At 31.3% G+C, this 19,801-nt stretch overlaps 1 protein-coding gene across 2 annotated transcripts in view; it reads left to right on the plus strand.

Moving 5' to 3' along the window:
* igl (IQ calmodulin-binding domain containing protein igloo) overlaps nt 1-19,801 on the plus strand; it is an 838,464-nt gene that overhangs the window by 810,846 nt on the left and 7,817 nt on the right. The window lies entirely within an intron of this gene.

A 19,801-nucleotide genomic window follows, 5' to 3' on the forward strand; every position in this document is an offset into this window, starting at 1 on the left:
AACTCGAAGCAACAGAAATGGATGTATTTAGACGATCACTTCGAATATCTAGAGCAGACAGAATTAGAAACGATGAAATAAGAAATAGGATGGGGGTAGATGGATCACTGGCAACAGACATAGAAAGGAAACAACTTATATGGTATGGCCATGTTCAAAGAATGCCAGAAACAAGACTACCGAAAATCGCCATGAAATGGATACCACCAAATCGTAAGAAACGAGGAAGACCAAAAAGAACATGGAAGGAGGGAATAACAAAGGCAATGAGCTCCCGAGACTTGACCGAAGAACAATGGAATGATAGAAATTCGTGGAAATTAGGCATCGGACAACGACGCAAGACGTTTTGAAACCGATATATATATATATATATATATATATATATATATATATATATATATATATATATATATATATATATATATATATATAAAAGATTAGAATTAAATAATAAAGACTAAATAGATATTTATTTGATCGAATAGTTGAGCGCCAACTATTTTCAGGATAAAAATAGTAAAGTAAGAGAAAGTTAATAAATGAATAAAATAAAAAAAATTTAAATTAAATAATTATTTAATGAAAAATATTTGTTAATACTTTAATAAGTTTTTTGTAGATTAGTCATTAATATTATATGTAAGGTTATATACAAAAATGATCCTGAATATGGTTGATGTGTACGCTCCTTTATAATACTACTGAGTTCAGACAACACGGCCGATCTTCCGCGCCTTTTTATTCATCATTTTTAATTACTTATTGTTTTAAACTATTTCCTTTTTCTATTCATCATACATATTTGTTGCTACCGAGGAATATACTAATGCTATTAGTTCAGTATAAAATGCTATTTACTTAGCTTTGTTATAAATCCGATTTTACTTCTTCTTTCTATTGCTCTAAAGAACTTGGTCTGGATTAGTTTTGTCTTATTTATTAGTTTCTTTGCATGTAAAGTAAACCTGAATCCTTTTTGAAGTATCACTGGTAGATAGCTTCATTCGAGCAACATTTAAATCAGTATCGAATATTTTGGCTCAAATATATTCAGAATTTGGGTTCCTTTCTTTAATATTACCGCTTGAGTTTTCTCGGGATTGGCGTTTATTTTCCATTAGATGCACCATTAAACCTTGAATGGATTCTACGTTCTTCGTGGATTATTGTTCTGGTCTTAAACTTTTTGCCATCACGGTTCTATCGTCAGCATACAAACTTAATGGCGATCACCTTTGTGTATGGTGGATAGTAGTGATGACACTACTGCCCCCTGTGGTATTGTGGCTTGTGGTATTCTGACATCGGACAGAACTTATGGTATCCAAATCCAGAACTTTTTGTCTGTCAAATATGAAGCGATCGGATAAATTATGGCCTTACTGTACTGTAAAATTGTTCATTTTATAAATGAAAGTTATTTAATACTGCATCTGTATGTTGAGTTTCGAAATTCTTCGGTGGCGTATTCTGTTACAATAATGATTTGGTTGCTCGTGTGAGTCCATTTCAAACTAGACAGTAGAAATAAATGACGGACTTACTCACAATCTATTTATTTAGTAAGCGACGACCAGTTTTAACCACGACAGTTTTCTGGTCATCATCAGGTCGCAGGTAAAGTAAAATCTTTAGAATGGTATCTTTAAATAGACCTTATACCGGAATTAAACAACCAGAAAACTGTAGTGGTCGAAACCGGTCATCACTAACTAAATAAATAGATTGTGAGTAGTAACTCTGTCATTTATTTCTACTACCTCGTATTTTGTTAACTTTACAACTTGTAGTCCGCATGAGTGTTTTGGACTAAAACTGCGCCTTTGCTATGACTCCAAGTTGATTTCTTTTCTCTTTCAGTCTTTGGTTTATGACCGTTTCTATGCGCTTTTTTGTTCCTGTTAATAAGCTAATTGGTCGAAATATGGGGTTTTTCTTTAGGTTTGCGTATCATAATCAAATGGACTTCTTTTAATCAGGATGCAAAGTGTTTTTTTGGATAATTTATATGTTTTATGTTAACTGTTTTTATGTACTTATAGTTTTTACTGATCATAGATTGTATTTGATGCATTTTAATACTTGTAAAAGTCAGATGAAATAAAGAATATTGATTGATTAATATATATCCGGCATCGGTTATTATTTATATACCTTTGTGATAGTTAGGTCTATAATCTCTTCTTTGTAAGCATTTTTTCATTGTTTTTATTTTACTCTCGCCTCAGTAGCGTACTCATACCGTTATTAAAAATACCTATCAGTGTGTCTAATTTTATAACGTCTATTAAAAGGTTATCAGGTCCGGGCGCTCTTCCGTCTATCATATTTTTCAAAGCATATTAAATTTCCGCTTTTGTTATATCCGGTCCTGCTTTGTTTTCTTGGAGTATTATTTCGTTTTCTTCTCGGTTGTCTACAAAAAGATTTTTAATATAATTCTTTCACAGTTTATTCGTTCATTCGATATCTCTTACGACTGAATTATTCTGTTCTAACAAATAAGGAGTTTCAGTGGTTTTTGTTTATTCTGTTAGTTCTTGTACTCTTTTATATAAATTAAAAGTCTTGTGTTTTCCTTGTAGTTTCTCTATTTCTACGCATTTATCTGTAAACCAACTTTCTTTTTCATTTCGAATTCTTGATCTAACTTTATTTTGGATTGATTTGTATTTTTGGTGGTATTTTTATATTTTATTCAAGTATCCATGAGTATTAAGATTTTCTCTGCCGTGCAATAAATTCTGTTAGGTTTCATTTCCTAAGATATTTTAATGATGAAACATAGAAAACCAATTATGGTGTTACTATGGCTTCTCCGATAGATATGCACCTTCTATTTATATTTTCGACGTTATTTTCAGATAGGCTCCCTTTTTTTCAATTGTCATAAATTTTTGCTATTAGTATGTCTTTTGTCTCATTATTGTTTAAATTCTCAACTTCTATTTTCTCGAGCATGTGCTTCTTACTTAATTTCTTTAATTTTATTTTTATTTTATCAAAAACAGGATTGCGATTTGATTCTGAATCTGCTTTGAAATATACCTTCATCAATTTAACGTTTCTTTTTATCTAGTGTTAATCATGAAATAATTCATTTGGTTTCTCACCATTTTATCTTTGTTATTTTAAGGTGACATATAGGTTTAATGTCATCGTTTTTAAAGTTTAAATAACGTCCGTAAAATAGTTTCGAAACACAATTCAGATTTCTGCCTTAATCTGATGCTTCTAAAAGTTGCCAGGAAAAGCAGACGTTGATAAAGATGTTAATAGAGACATGGGGAATCTAAAATTTGCATTCCACGACATTTCTCCTCAACTAAGCAGAAATCATTGGCGAATTGGTTTCTTGTACTCATACAGAGTAGATCCGAATAAAATGAAAAAGACGGTCAAGATTTGATTTCACGTACAAAGCGTCTATGTATCTGTTTATACGTATTTCGCCTTAATAAGGCTCATCAGAACAGATATTCATAGGCCTTCTCAACGTGAAAGATAAATAGACGCTTTGTACGTAAAATCAAATCTTGACTGTCTTTTTCATTTTATTCGGATCTACTCTGTATGAGTACAAGAAACCAATTCGCTAATGATTTCTGCTTAGTTGAGGAGACATGTCGTGGAATGCAAATTTTAGATTCCCCATGTCTCTATTAACATCTTTATCAACGTCTGCTTTGCCTTGCAATTTTTAGAAGGCTCAGATTAAGGCAGAAATCTGAATTGTGTTTCGAAACTATTTTACGGATTTATTATCAGATGTCGCTATTGCGTCCGTTTCGAAGCCATTTTAGTGTTGCTTCTTAAAGACAGGAGAGATTTATTTTTCACGTTGAGAACGCCTATGAATATCTGTTCTGATGAGCCTTATTAAGGCGAAATACGTATAAACAGATACATAGACGCTTTGTACGTGAAATCAAATCTTGACTGTCTTTTTCATTTTAAATAACGCATTTGAGATGACCATGTTATTTTCTTGGCAGAATTAAATAAGACGGTCAGCTCTATCCTTGTGAATACCTAATTTATGGTTTCCTACGTATGTGACTATATAGTTGGCTGAATGAAACAATACAGTGAAATAAAAATATCGGGAAAGAAATTTAAGACAGAATTTACAAAACAGTCATGAGACCAATAATGACATACGCAGCAAAAACAAGGCCTGACACACAGAGGACAAAAATAATGTTAGAAACAACAAAGATAAAAACTTTTAGAAAAATTGATGGTGAGATACTATTTGACAGAGCTAGAAGTATAGATATACGGTGTAGATGCAAGATGCAAATATAGTAGGTATATAAATGAGATAATCAGTGAGAACACAACGATAAAACGACAAGTTACAGGAGGCACACATAAAAAGCAGAAGAAGAAGAAGAAGAAACGAAAAAAGAGTGTTGTTTTTAGCTAGACTAACAATGTTCGTTCAGAATAGGATAGCTATTTAGCTACTCCAAGAAACTTTCTCTTTTTAAGTATCATTATATCGTCTACGAAATTTTTGTATCCATATTCTTAGATGGCCCATAGCTAAGAATCAAAAGCCCGTAGATCAAACCAATCGCCAAGTATGTTCGGTTATCTTAGAATGGTAATCCTTTTTGAGCGCATGTTGAGTTGACTGAGTATATAGCTTACGTTTCCGTGGATATAAATCTGCACTGAAGCATTTGAGTGATCCACCTGCATAATATATCATTAGTGTTCTTCATTATCGTTGCTCTTGCTATTTTTTTTTTTGAGCTTCTAGTATTTATGACAATGAATAAACTAAAAAAAGATACATAATTCTTAAATTACGGCCAGGGGAGTCAACTATATATAGGTTGCTATCAGAAAGAAAAAAACACGGTATAGCTAACCCAAACACAAACGAACACTTAAAGAGAGGGAAAAAGCCTATTGAAATTGACAAATTTGCCAAAAATGGTATTCGAAGGAAAATTCATGGATTTTTTTTCAAAAAAGAAATACCAAACCTAAACAAAATTTTACAAGAAGTTAGAGACGACCCGGATTTGCCTCATATCGGACGAACTAAATTGTGGCAAGTTTTAAAAGAATTAAATTTCCGGTGGGAGAAATCAGACCGAAAATTACTTTTGATTGACCGGGAGGATGTTGGAGAAGAAATTATCTAAGATCCATACGAAAATTCCGGGCTGAAGGAAGGCCAATCTTCTACCAGGATGAAACGTGGGTAAACTCAGGTCAGACTCTAAAAAAAAACAGATAAAAATGTATAGCTCCAGGCAAGCTTTTATGAAAGGTTGGTCTAGTGGTATCTCTCCACCTACTGGTAAAGGCAGTAGATTAATAATTTCTCACATTGGCAGTGAAAAAGGATTTGTTAAGCATGGTTTGTTGGAATTTCAGTCCAAAAGCACAAAAGACTATCATGAGGAGATGACAGCTGATGTTTTCGAAGAGTATTTTAAGCAGATGATTGAACATATACCACCAAGCATCTTATCATTCACGACTAGTAGAAAGACTTCCAACGACTGCGTAGAAGAAACAGGATATTCTTGACTGGCTGCGAAATAAGTATCTGCCTTACGAAGATGGCATGGTAAAAGAGAACTTTTAAAAATTGTCCGACAACACAAATCTAAGTTTAAGAAATACGTAGTTGACAAAATAGCGGAAAGGCGAACCATCATAGTCCTTAGACTTCCACCCTACCACTGCGAAATAAATCCAATTGAACTCATTTGGGCACAAATGAAAAGTTATGTGGCTAGAAAAAATAGGTCATATAAAATACAAGCTGTACGTGAATTGTTATACGAGTCTTTACAACGTATTACAGAACAAAACTGGAAAGATGCAGTAAGACATGTAATAGAAGAAGAACAAAAAATGTAGGATCTTGATAACATAATTGATGCGACCGTAGAGACGCAACCGCTAATTATTAACCCTCAAGACAACTCGGGAAATTGATCTTATTTATTTTAAATTTGAATAGTGTTCTAATCGTAATTATATAAGGTAATTAATAGTAGTTGTAATCATAAGCTTTGAAAGGGGAAAGGCGCAAAATGTCGCCTGTCAAAATGTTCAATGTGTTTTAAATGTATCCATTTTTTTTTTCAAATCCTGAGAAAACTAAAAAGCATTTTTGAAAAATTTAAAGGCAGAATTAAATATATTTTATTTTCACCCCTGTTACAAAACATATTAAAATAAACATTGTAGAAGTTTTCAGAGACTTTCTGCCCTCAGTACTAATGTAATCTTTCATTCTGCGTTTAAATTTTTTCAAAAAATATTTATTAGTTTTCTCTGTATTCGAAAATAATGGATACATTTAAAACACATTGAAAATTTTGCCAGGCGACATTTGGCGCCTTTCCCCTTAATTAAATAAATGTATCTTTTACAAATGGCAAGAAACTTTTTATTTTTGAATAAAATAAAGAGGTTTTTAAATAAAGAGGAAAATACAATTTACATAAGTACAATTAAAAAAATATATTTATTTAGTTCAAATAAATGTTTCTATTATATACTCTACGACACTAGTCGGTCATCTGTAACCATTCGAAATACCTTCGTAATCGGATTATAAGGTTGACTGACTGGTTGACTGTATTGTATTTCTTCAAATACAAGGTGGATTAGTCGAAAACATCTTAAACCGTCAGTTTCAGGTTGGTGTTTACTATTATATCGTATTACCTATCCTCTCTGTATTTCAGTTCTTTAATTAGGGTTAAACTTGTAGTGAGCTATCGATAAATTGTGAACCGATTATACATATAAATTAACATTCGTCTTTAATAATGTTTCATCTAAGCAGAAACAGATGGTATAAGTGAATAATAACTTATGTTATTAAAAATTGAAAGAAAACGGAATCTGTAACATTTAACACCCTGTAGTTAGGGGCTTTATTTTTCTAATAACCTCCATTAAGCTTCCCAAACATGTAACAGCAGAATAAGGTTTAATTAAGAAAGTATTATCCACTTTAAATGTTAGAAGGTTCGAGAATTATGGCTTTTTTACTATTCCCTGCAGAAAACTCTACAAACGTTTGTATTTCGAGCAGAGCGAGTTGTACAAATACGGAATTTGCCAAAAAAAACATTATACCATGCATAACACAAAATCTAAAGATTATATTTTATAAATTAATTGGATGATTCTTTTGGCAATGAACATACACACCACACAAACATTTTAAATGAGTGTGTGCCAACTATTTTCGTTTTTTAAGCTAAATATTTGTTATAAAAAATTTCGATAAATTCTTCCGTTGCTTTGACCTCAACGTGTAGCAAAGTTTTAAATGAAGAATATTTTATAATTTATACGAATAATGTCTAGAAATTATTCTGTCATATGGTAGTTGCAGCAAAGCATAAAACTAAAGTAAAGTTATAATTTATTATAAATTATTATAGTGTAACTAATATTTAAGTTAAAGCCTTCATTACTATTTAATCGGTATTTCTATTCATAATTAAACATAGAATGGAAACAATATATGAATCGAAGTCAATTTCCATACGTTTTTATTCTCTTGCCTGTGCTGGTCTGATAGGGTGATATTTTGTAATCGATTTTGAGCGAACTTCCTAATTAGCTATAAATTTGAGGAATTTTAAAAACGAGTTAAAATATCCTATATATATATATATATATATATATATATATATATATATATATATATATATATATATATATATATATATATACGTAATTTCACATTTCGAATAAAGTTCTTCACCAAACTGGCTTATACCATTTATAGCCAATCCTTGACTTGACTCGATTATCTGAAAATACTAGAATTGCCTGGATAGAGTTAGAATTATCCAAGCATAGTGTAAAAGCTATATATATGTGAATATTTCGTTGTAGTCTGGATGTAATCGTTAAGAAAACTAAATATATGATAGTTAGCAAACCAAATTATATACAGGATGAGGTATAAAAGTCGGAGATGCCACACTGGACAGAGTAGAGAAACTCGTGTATCTCGGCAGTAATATCAATGAGAGCTGGGATCCAACCGCAGAAATTAAAAGCCGAATAGAACAAGCCCGAGCTGCCTTTGTAAAAATAAGAAACGTACTTTGCAGTCACGATCTTAGCATTGACCTTAGAGTTCGAATGACATCTTGCTACATCTTTCCTGTCCTGCTGTATGGAGTGGAAGCGTGGATTTTAACTGAGGCTATCCTTAGACGCTTGACAGTCTGTGAGATGTGGGTATACAGACGACTTTTGCAAATAAGCTGGGTCGACAGAGTTAGAAATGAGGAGGTCTTTAGACAGCTGAACCAAACAACATAACTGGTCAATATAATAAAGAAACGCAAGCTGGAATACTTCGGTCACATTATGAGACAACCTGAAAAATATGATCTTTTACATCTGATCATTCAGGGAAAGATCCAAGGTAATCGTGGTCCTGGTAGAAGAAGAACATCATGGCTGAAAAATCTAAGGCAATGGTATGGAAAATCAACTAGATCGTTATTTAGAGCTTCTGTCAATAAAGTCACGATAGCGAATATGGTAGCCAACATGATATCCAACGATCGATAACGGTCATGGAACTAGAAGAAGAAGAAGTCTGGATTTATCCGGTTAATACTATATTATTTTGTTCAAATAAGTAATCGTTTCTTATTTGGAGTAAACGTGAATATGATTTTTATAGCTTTTTTAATTGTATCATATTCTTAATGCCTAATTATGTCTTTTGGAAAATAATTCTGTAGTAGATTCTTAATAAAGAAAGGAAAACAAATAAAATTTAAACGTAAGTAGTCTTATTCACATGCAAGTTTAAACTGTACTACTTTATTCATTTCACATTGAGATCATATCTAGAATGACCAGGATAAATCATGAACTATCAATCTCCTTTGCCTTTTATATCTAGCCAATTTGGATAATACACGAACTATCCAGGTAAAACTACTTTTATCCAATATATAAATAGTTGAGTATATATAAAAATGTTGAGTTTAATTGTTTGGAAAAGTATGTGGTAGCTATTTTCATATTTTACATTCAATATTTTTCTTTTACTGTACTATAATGTGATCTAATTCAATGGCATATTCTAACTTATTGGCTTTAAAATATATTGTTTCCGGTTATCTCATAAAATCTCGTAAAATTGTTAAACTGGAATTTGACTTCTCTTGTTATTTTGTGTCGATAATACACATAAAACTTGTAAAGTATCGTGTTACACTGTGACCATTGAATTGGATTGTCGCTAATTCAGAAGCGCCCTTACAATACGGTTGATTTATGAGATGCACTTGTCCATAAACCACTTAACGGTTAGAGGGTTCTTTCTGATCATCCCAAATCAAGTCTCAAGGAAACACACACTTACACTTCATCACGAGGCAGCGATAGAAACGCACACAGTTTTATCGGTTCTCGTGCTATCGAGCCTCGGCGTTCCCGGGCGTCGTGACGTGGTACCAACTCTACTTCACTCTATTAATACATCAATATACCAAAGGGTAAGTCTACATTCTTTGTACAGACAACAGTAATGTGTAAAGCTAATTAATTATTCACAATTGATAGTTGCTATTTTTCGTTAATGTAGGTATTTACAGTCAAAATATTGCATTTTTTCTCCATTTTTCTAAATTCATTTAATCAGCGACCTCTAAATTTTATACAAAACATTAATATTAATTTCTGTAATAGTATTAATATTAGCTCTAGGTTTAATATATATATATATATATATATATATATATATATATATATATATATATATATATATATATATATATATATATATATATTAGACCTAGAGCTAAGATTAATACTATTACATATATATATATATATATATATATATATATATATATATATATATATATATATATATATATATATATATATATATATATATATATATATATATATATATATATATATATATATATATATTTAAGGAATATGACCGTTTAATTTAATATAAAAAATGTGCACTCGTAAGTGAAAGGGATATTTTCGGTCAATTTGGAGATTAAAAAAGAAAAGAGTTGTGCTACTTTATCTTTTTATTGAATACGTTTCGCCCACTGTTCAATGGGCATCATCAGTTCATCTAAAAGAATGGTATTAGCGATACATCTAATATAAAAAACAATAAGTAAACGATCTTACCTTTAAAAGATCTGTAGCATTAAGATATTAGTATGGTGAAGACACATCAAAAATTAATTTACTAAATAAAACAGCAAAAACACAGAATGCCGGAAGATTCCCAATTTAAGTAATTTTATATTAATTAGTTTTATAATTTAACTTTTAAAAACATTGATGGATTCTAAAATCTATCAAAAAAATTTAATTGTCAATTTTGAAATGTTATATTATTAAAAAAAAATTTTTTTGATAGATTTTAGAATCCATCAATGTTTTTAAAAGTTAAATTATAAAACTAATTAATATAAAATTACTTAAATTGGGAATCTTCCGGCATTCTGTGTTTTTGCTGTTTTATTTAGTAAATTAATTTTTGATGTGTCTTCACCATACTAATATCTTAATGCTACAGATCTTTTAAAGGTAAGATCGTTTACTTATTGTTTTTTATATTAGATGTATCGCTAATACCATTCTTTTAGATGAACTGATGATGCCCATTGAACAGTGGGCGAAACGTATTCAATAAAAAGATAAAGTAGCACAACTCTTTTCTGTTTTAATCTCCAAATTGACCGAAAATATCCCTTTCACTTACGAGTGCACAAATTTTATATAAATATATATATATATATATATATATATATATATATATATATATATATATATATATATATATATATATATATATATATATATTAAACCTAGAGCTAAGATTAATACTATTACAGGAACTAATAATAAACTTAACATTCTTCCGGGTTGAACAGCGTCGGTTATCAATGCGCAGAGCTTTCAAAATTCTCTTCGATGTCTTCTTCAGGGCTTCTGGGTCTGTCTTCCGAGCCCCCAGACACTACTACACTGATCACTAATTAATGCGTTACTCGTTCGTGCTGTGAATAGAGAAAGGGTCATTTATACCGTCAATGGTAACGTGGCTTGGAGGGAGGTTGGCGTAGGAGCCAGCGTAGGGATTGGCGCGGATCTTTCCGACAGACACTACACACTTATGACTAAACAATGCATTACTGCTACAGGAAACAGAGGACGGTTCTTTTATTCTGTCAAGGATGATGTGCATAAAATCGCTATCAAGTCAAAACGACAAGCAGAATTTAGATAAGTATGATCATTTTGCCACAATGATAACGGCAAAAATTTGAAAAATCAATGATTTAGATTAGAGAGAAATCGTAATGAACTCTATCAAAAATTTAGTATTTCCTCGCAGTTCATAAGTACTATCATGGTTGGCAGCTAGTGACAATCGACCTTTTGACGTAGAAAGTGGTTTATTATGTTCAGCTTCACTAGCAAGAAATTCTGTAAATATTAATTTTGAGGAAATAAAGACATCAAATAGTACATCAAAAATATTGAAGTCTCTTTCTGAAGGTATGCATCGAGATTTGCAATCACCCATCGTTACTCAAGAATCACAAAAACGAATTTTAAACGAAATTCTTCTGCTTTTTTTAACGAAATATTGTCTCATAAACTACTTTATTCTGATCAAAAGTTTAATCAGTATTAATATTTTTGATTTGTTTTTTCATTGATTTGTTTAATGCCAATACATTTTATTTTAATAAATAAATAAAAAAATGCCCTATTTTATTTCTTATTAACTTGCTTGATACACTATTGCAATTTATAAATTGGAACATATAAGCATGTAGATATTTATAAAACATATTTTAACGTTTAACAGTTTTGTGCTAATCCTAGTTTATGAAATATTTAGCAATTTTATTTCTAACTTCGATTGTTGATAAACCTGAACGTCGTGCGGTTGGACGTATTGATTTGCCAGCACCTTCACCATCCCCTATATCTTGTCTCCAAATTCCTGGTTTTGTTATTACTCCATTGGTAATATATCCTGGTGGAGTATAGATTATTCTGAGGTACTACATTTTCTTAAAAAGTTATGTAATTGAGCACATGCTATCACCACTTTAGAAGCTTATTCTGGTTGTAGAGCAATAGGTTTTAAGACATTATGCCAAATTAATTTTCTACAATAATTCAAGAAAGTAAAAGGAAGGAAGTTTATGATTAAATTTTCGAATTGCCTGTATGGTTTAGCTAATAGATCCTTAAATATATTGTTCCCCATTGTTTTCGTGTAACGTTCATGCAAAGTATAAGTACAAAATACATAAATTAAGTAAAAATTACCGTGTCCGTTTTATATGGAATTTTATCATTCACTATCTTCCTTTAAGACTTTTAGTTTTTTGTTTGATCCACTTATAAAATAATAAATTTATAAAAGAATAATCCGCACTTATAAAATAAAACAGCATAGCACTTCGACTTCCATCTTGAAATTATTTGATTAAAAAACTCGTTTTCTAGAGACTACACGCTAAAATAAGTGTGGCCAGTCAGTTTAATCCATAATTTTGGTGTGTAAATTAATACGATGATGAAAGTCAAACGTTAGTGTGGCCCTAGCTTTATAATACGTTAAGCTTTGTGTTTTCTGGCTGAGATCCGAACAAGCAACCCACTAGAATACCTTCACAGTGAAGTGTGTACACTTCGGTCTGCATATTAGCCACTACCACAACTAAAAAAAAATAAAAGCGTATTGTGTAACAAAGTTAGTTGGCAAAATTTGTATCTCAAATGTCATAAAAGGAGACAAAAGAAGAAACAGATTAAAAGTTAAAAATTTCTACTTTCAAAGTTAAGTAAGACATTTAGGTTAGCTCCGATAATATCGTTTAAATCTAATAGATTATAGTGAACAAAAATAGTTGAAAATGTTTACTAGAAAATCCACAGTGCTTTTCATCGATTAGCCTGAAATTGCAGTGAGTACAATTAATAATTTCAATAATACAAAATACAACATATTCTGAAAGTCAACAAAATTATTTCAAAGGCCGCTCCGACCGGTTCCCAGAGCGACTTTTATTTAAAAGTCTGCTGATAATACAGAGCCGGATTGGCACGGGCAAAAAATTGACTATGATAAATAAATTTAAAGACAAAAATTATTAATTAAAAATGAATCCAAAGGAAAATAATCTTTCACAAAATACCACACCGTCTACATACTCAAACATACTAACTACATTCAAATATCCGGCAAAAGACCAAGCTATTGTACTATCTGCCATAGAAGGAATTAAAATTCATGATTATATAGTTGCCATTGGATCACTTGTCCTTCCAAAGAACATAGTTTTTGCCTCGAAAATTGCAAACAATTGCATTTGCATTTATTTATCTTCTAAAAGAATAGTAGACCAACTCATTGATTCACATAAACACAATAAAATTAGCAACGTGCAAGTATAAGTCCGCAGATTAATAACTCCAGCATTAAGATTAGTTATCTCGAATGTTTGTCCAACCATTCCAAACGAAGTTATAGAAGATGAACTCAAGAAAATGGGAATTATAGCCATATCAAAAATGACATTTCTTCAAGTGGGTATGTCTGAGACAGAATATAACCATGTTCTGAGTTTTCGGCGGCAAATTTACATCAATCCATTAGAAAACTTATCCATAACAGACTCTTTCAACATTTCTTTTGATTCCACAACATATCGAATATACCTTTCTATAGATGAATTTAATTGTTCTAAATGTCGAACAATAGGACACCGAGAAGTGGATTGCATTCATAAAAAGAATTTGCCCAGTGAACAAATGGAAACAGAAGTACCTGAAAATCCTAATTCAAATAACGAAACTAATATACAGCTAACTAAAACCACCAATAAAACTCTCTCTAAAGTAAACATTCCCTATAACTCTCCAGCTCTTACCCTATCTATAACTAGCAACGATAGCCCACCTTTAAATAAAGATAAGGCCAAAAGACAATTATCAAATTCTCCAGATGTTTCTGATAATCCCACATCAAAAGACGTCTTCTCTGTTCCCAAAACATCTAAACCAAAAAAAAAGAGCCAAGTCGACTGAAAACACATTTGCTGTCCTCGACTCTATTAAAAACTTAATAGAACAAAAAAATCCGCCCTTTGCTATAGGTTTTTCAGAAATATGCCTATTTTTAGAAAATGCCACTAACTCTAAAAACCCTGAGCTTATAGCAAAAGATTACACCAACGAAATATCCGAAATTATTGATATCCTCACTTTTATTTACTCAAATATTCAAAATCCCTCTTTAAAAAGAACAATTACAACTATTAAGAAAAAATTATCCTTAAATTATTATTCATCTACAGAAGAATCTGACAAAGACACAATTAGTCAGGATAAATAATGTCTGATACATTTTTGATTCAATGGAACCTAAACGGATTCTACACCCACCTTGAGCAATTAAAACTTCTTATAAACAATTTCTCCTCCATTGTAATTTGTCTGGAAGAATCTCACTTTAAAAACAATTCTGTAAGACTTAGAAATTATGTGCCATTTCTGAAAAACATAAAAGGAATGCCTGCTAGTGGTGGAGTAGCTACTTTCATTCGAAATGACCTTGAAGCAAAAAACATTCCACTTACTACAAACCTGGAAGCTGTGGCTGTTTCAATTACCTACAGTAAAAACATCAATGTTTGCAATATATACTTACCGCATCCTAACCAAGACGACATAAATGAACTAACAGCACTCATAGAAAAACTATTCCATCCCAAAGTAATTCTAGGCGATTTTAACTGCCATCACCAAGCATGGGGTGGCCAAAAAATCGACAAATGTGGCAACCTTCTACACAGTCTGATAAATAAATCAAATTTAATCTTATTAAACACTGGAAAGCCAACAAGATTCAATTCATATAACGGATCGTTCTCTGCAATTGACCTGACCCTGTGTAGCCCATCACTAGCACACATGTTTCAATGGATCACAGCAAAAACTCTGCACGACAGTGACCACTTCCCCTTACTTATCTCAATTGAGACAAACCAACCTCTTAATCAGAATGCATATCAAAGATGGAAAATAAAATCAGCAAACTGGGAACTTTTTCAAAAAGACTTGGAAGACGAGATGGAAAATTATGAGATAACAAATGACATTCACAAAACCGTCACTGACTTTAAGAACATTATCTTAAATTGTGCATCTACATCTGTAGGAAAAACTAAACCATGTAAAAGGCAACCGGTACCTTGGTGGAATCAAGAAATCTCTCGGGCCTTGGCTGCTAGCAAGCACGCCTTTAACGTTCTTAAGAGACACAAAACAGAGCAAAACCTAATAAAATTTAAGATATTGAGAGCTAGTACACGATTCTTAATAAAAAAGAGTAAGAAGGAGACCTGGATTGAATATGTTAGAAGCATTAACACATCTACCCTAGCAAATTTAATCTGGAACAAAATAAAGAAAATAAAAGGATCAAGTTTACCTTACTCAATAAATGCACTTTCATATAACAACCAAATCATCTCTTGTAGAAACGAGATTCCTGAAATTCTAGTAGACGTATTTCAAAAAAACTCTAGCGATTCTGTACTAGATCCGATCTTTTCCACACAAGATTACCACAGAATCTGTAGACATCAAAATTCGCAACCAGATCTCTCTGGACAACGGTGTTCCACAAGGTTCTATTTTAAGCCCAACTTTATTTTTAATTGCATTTAACGACGTAATAAATACAATTAAGCCTCCTATAAAAGCAAACTGGTACGCCGATGATTTAGTTGTCTATATTAAATGCAAAAATATTACATCTGGGGCTAAAATACTACAGAACCTTCCTACAAAACCTACAAAAAATACCACAAATCCTAACCTTATCATTAATGCATTCAAAGAAATTATGGAGAAGTATCCAAACCACCACATAATATACACAGATGCATCAAAAACTGAAAATGTCCATGCCGCAGCCTTCACAAATAAAAATTACAAATATGCCATTAGAATTCCACAGCACTGCAGCATTTACACCGGGGAAACCACAGCGATATTAGAAGCTATCAAAAACTCCTCTTCAATGACTGAAAATAATATTTTAATGATCAGATTCACTCAGCGTAATTCATGGAATTAATCAACTTTTCCCTAGCCATTCTATTGCACAAAATATAAGAAATGAACTTAATGCACTACACCATATAAATAAAAAGGTTACATTTATTTGGATACCTTCACACATTGGCATTAAAGGCAACGAGGAAGTTGATCAATTGGCATTAAAATCCATCAAAAATGAAAATGTTCCAGAAATTACTAAATATCCCCACACCGACCATAAACGACAGTCCATGAATCATATAATAAATTTATGGCAAGCAACCTGGGACGCAACAGACTCTAAATTGAAAACAATAAAGCCTCGAGTAGACGCCAGCCTACCACAACAAGGAAAAAGAAGAGATCAAGTAATCGTAAATCGTCTTCGAATCGGCCACACAATACTAACACACCAGCACCTTCTTCAAAGAACCAGCTCCGATTTGTATCTACTGCTCTACTCAACTCACCGTGAAGCATCTGATAATTGACTGCCCGCAGTTCCAACCTCAGAGAACATGCCGAGGAATTAGTGGAAACCTAAGAAGTGCGCTTAAGACAAATACCTCGGATTTAGTGCAGTTTCTAAAAGACATAAACATTTATAATAAACTTTAATTTATCAAAATGTACTACTGTGTATGTCCCCCCACTAATAACCCTTGTTGGTTGATGTTAGTTCTCTATGTTTGTTTAAATAAAAAAAGTTAAGTAATAAATCTAATAAAACATACAAACTATAATTTAAAATCATAAGCATAAACTAAACTTAAAATATATAAACCCAAATTAAAAATATACAATAACGTGATGTAATAAGTGCGTTAAGTTTAACAAATTATGAGCTCATATTCAAACTACTAAAACAGTTTAGTATTTCCTTTATGCTTTTTAAGACGCTCAATATTACATTATTAATATTTTCTTATTGTTCGCTCTTAGCTAAGAACCAGAAAGATCTATAGAACTTGCCTAATAAAACAAAGTTTAATGGCAGTTGAGGAAACTACAATATAACGAGTTAATTTACTTTTTAAACTGTGAGCTCTATTTTTCAACTCGAGCATTCGAAAGTAGAGTAATTGTTCGGTTTGAATGAAGGTAATTTTGAGTGCTCAAATTATAAATGTATTTCGTTTAATGTAACGGAATAGTAGACAATTTAATTTTTATTTTATATCTGTTCGTTGCTATTTATTATTCGCATTTGGATTGACATATTTTCTTAGAATCATAGGATGGCGTTATAATTGAGTTTATATAAGATTTTAATCACGTGATTATTGGCTGCATTAATCAAGGATATGAACTTATTGGACCATCTCGATCGTTTAGGAATTAAAATCTATATATAGTTATATGAAATCTATATTCTGGGATCAAATTATTGTCTGCTAACAACGTAGAACCAGTGTAAGTCACAAAATATAAACTTTTTAGGAGATAACCTAACCTGTTAGGAGATAACTTTAAATCTTATTGTGTTTTGTATTAAACTCGGGGGTACACAAAATGGTCACTTTAAAATATTATCAAAATTTGATGTTAAATATTTTTTTTATTTTCATAATTTGAATATTTAATGGGAGCGTACAAAACTTCGACACTAAGCAGGTAGAAACTAAAATTTAATGGCAATTTTTGACACCAGCCCCAAAGTCTCGTTTTTATCTTACACAAATATAGCTGCCGCATAAATAAAAAAACCATAATTAATTTATTTTTTTCCACAGATAATGTTAAAGTGTTGCCATAGCAACGGTTTTGAGTAGATAAAGTATCACTTTAACCGCAAGGGTATATAAAGTGACACTTTAACAGCAAGAGTAGATAAAATGTTTTAACTTTTTTTTATTCAATAAAATTTAAAAATTCAAACACATTAAGGATTAGAAACAAATGAAATTTTACAATTAACATTATTAGAAATATCTATTTTTGGAGCATCACAACTTGTACTCGTTTATTAACAATATTCTCCGCAAAAACCAAAACGTAACATTTGTTGACAGAGTAATTCGTATCCCTAGCAACGAGCAACACAATTGCGATTTTTGTGCTAAAAATTACAATTTTCTTTAAAGTTCTATTTTTCACCTGAACTTGAAGTCTTGCTATAGAAAAAAATGTTGTATTGCACACGACGATAAAATCGCATTATCTTCTCGAGCATAATTAGCGTCTTGACGCTAAAAAACGCTCTCGAAGATAAAGTACAATTTTATCGTCTTATACAATAAATAACTATTAATAAAAATAATGTAATGTAATGTTTATTTATGGACTTATTTACGAACTATTTACGGTATCATTACTATTATATTTATTTGCATTCCTACATATTCTCTGTAAGGGTTTATTTACAGTATAAGTTCGATTCTGAAATTCTAAATAAAATAAGTCTTGGGATCTGGTGTCTCTACAGGGAGTATGGAAGTAAACCTTTTCCAAAAGAGCACTAGCATTAATGCCTCCTCGTATTCATGTGTATATAAATGCTATATCTATCAATATTCGCCTTTCTTCAAGAGTTGGCAATATAAGTAAAGATTGCAAAACAATGTACTCAATTTCATTTACAGGTATTCTCAATTTAAAAGCAATAAATCTTAAGAACTTTTTCTGTACTCTTTCTAATAGATCTTTGTAGCATTTATAATGAGCAGACCAAATATTGCTACCATATTCCAAAACCGATCTAATAAGGGAACAGTAAATATTTTTGAGACAAGAAATATTATCAAATTCAGAGAGGATACGTTTCATGAAACCTAAAAGTTTCATGGATCTATTAGAAACGTAAGAAAGGTGGTCCCTGAAGCTTACTGTAGGGTCAAAAATGACCCCAAGATCCTTAAATATTGTGATTGCCTCTAAAATATTCGATCCAATATGATATTGAAATGAAATCGGATGTTTGTTTCTAAAAAATCGCATTAGCTTACATTTATTTATGTCCAAATTCAAAGCATTTAAGTTACACCAATCCAATAAACTACTTAAATCATTCTGTAATAAACTACAGTCATTGAAATTTTTTATGACTATAAATTTTTAGATCATCAGCATAGAGAAGAATATTACTATGATAAAAACAATTTTTTATATAATTTACAAAACAATTAAAAAGCAGAGGAGATAAATGTCCACCCTGTGGACACCTGAGGTTACATTGATAGTAGATGACAAAAATTGGTTAATTTTTACAACTTGAGTTCCATCTGTGAGATAGAACTCAAGTTGGATTTGATCTGTGTAGTTGACTTTCCAGCAGTAAATTCGCATTGATATAACAATATCCTTTGTAAAATGCCTCTATATTTCTTACACTCCAGTTGATCACCCTTTTTATGCAACGGACATATTATTATTTCCTTTAGTCACTCTTCTGGTACCAATTCATTCTGCCATATAAGTATTATTAGTTTATGGATTGCTGCAAAAAGTTAATCACCCCCTTTTTTAAACATTTCCGAACAGATTCCATGGATTCCTGGGGCCTTATTATAATTGAGTTTTAGAATGGCATTTGACACTTCTTCTCTTGTTGGGTCTTTACTGTGTAGTTGACGTTATAGATTTTGTTGATTGTCTGTGTAGTAACATCCTTCAATATCGGTTATATTTAAATGTTTGCTGAAATGTTGTGCCCATCTGTTAAGAACTGAGT

This window comes from Diabrotica undecimpunctata, chromosome 1, assembly GCF_040954645.1.
Source record: "Diabrotica undecimpunctata isolate CICGRU chromosome 1, icDiaUnde3, whole genome shotgun sequence".
NCBI lineage: Eukaryota > Metazoa > Arthropoda > Insecta > Coleoptera > Chrysomelidae > Diabrotica > Diabrotica undecimpunctata.